A 1,293-nucleotide genomic window follows, 5' to 3' on the forward strand; every position below is an offset into this window, starting at 1 on the left:
GAGAGAGAGAGAGAGAGAGAGAGAGAGAACACGAACCTGCTGTGCAGTTCCAAATACTTTGGCTTTTAATATGAATGAGAAATGACATAAGTTTTGAAATGATCATTCTGAACACTGAAAAATAGGCTATTGAGGGGCCATGCACGGAAATGAGAGAGAGCAGTTATGCGCTTATTGCAATAATCCTGGTGAGAGGAGAAGGTGACTTGGATCAAGGTGATAGTGTTGGCGAGAAGTTTTTGGACTGTATATATGTTTTGAAGGTGGAACCAGCAGGAGTTTCTGAATGTCAAGTATGAGTGAAAGAGGAGTCGAGAATAACCCCATGTTTTTGGCCTGCGCAGCTGGAAGGAAGGATAGAATTGCCATTTACTGGGTGGGGTGGGTAGGAGTAGTTGCTGTGGGAGGAGCAGCTTTTGAAATGAAGATTAGGACTTTGGTTTTTGACATGTTGAATTTGAGATTTTTTTACATGTAAGTGGCCATGTCAGGTTTAGGTGATAGCCTCCTGGTAAAGATTTGGCAGAAAGAAGTCAGTATATTGACAATATTTAAAGACATGAGAACTGAATGAGATCACCAAGGGAATGAGTTGACAGAGAAAGGTTCCAAGGAATGGGCCCTGGGGCACTCCAAGGTTTATAGGTGAAGAAGAATCTGAGCAGACTGAGAAGGAATGGTTAAAAAAGTAGGAAGAAAATTGTAAGTATATGGTATCTTTGAAGCCACGCAAAAAAAGATGGGGATTTTGGGTGGTTTTTTGCTTGTTTTTTGCTGTGTTGTTTCTTGCTTTGAAGGCAAACAAAAAAGGAGGAGAGTGGTCATCTATGTCAAACGTTATTGATAGATCAAATACAAAAAGACCTGAGAATTGACTGGTGGATTTAACGATGCAGGCCATTGTAACTATTCAAAGTAGTTGTACTGGATTGATGGAGTCAGAAGCTTGATTGGGGTAGGTTCAGCCGAAGATTGATTGGGAGATGAGGCACTGGAGACAGTAAGTGTTCTATGACTCTTTCCTGAAGTTTTACTGTAAAGGGGAGCAAGAATGACAGTAGTTGGAAGGGGATATAGAGTCAAGACATTTTTTTTTTCTTTTCTGAAAAAAAAATATTACATGTTTGGATGTTAATGGAAAAGTTTAATAGGATAAAATGGTTGATTGAGGAGAAAGAGAATACCAGAAGCAATATCCTTGGAAGGGGATATAGAGTCAAGACATTTTTTTTTTCTTTTCTGAAAAAAAAATATTATATGTTTGGATGTTAATGGAAAAGTTTAATAGGATAA

The 1,293-nt window shown here is 38.6% G+C and overlaps 1 protein-coding gene across 1 annotated transcript in view; it reads right to left on the reverse strand.

The window, feature by feature from the left end:
* TPGS2 (tubulin polyglutamylase complex subunit 2) overlaps positions 1-1,293 on the reverse strand; it is a 52,366-nt gene that overhangs the window by 50,660 nt on the left and 413 nt on the right. The window lies entirely within an intron of this gene.

This window comes from Propithecus coquereli, unplaced genomic scaffold (assembly GCF_000956105.1).
Source record: "Propithecus coquereli isolate 6110/MARCELLA unplaced genomic scaffold, Pcoq_1.0 Scaffold51, whole genome shotgun sequence".
Taxonomy (NCBI): Eukaryota; Metazoa; Chordata; class Mammalia; order Primates; family Indriidae; genus Propithecus; species Propithecus coquereli.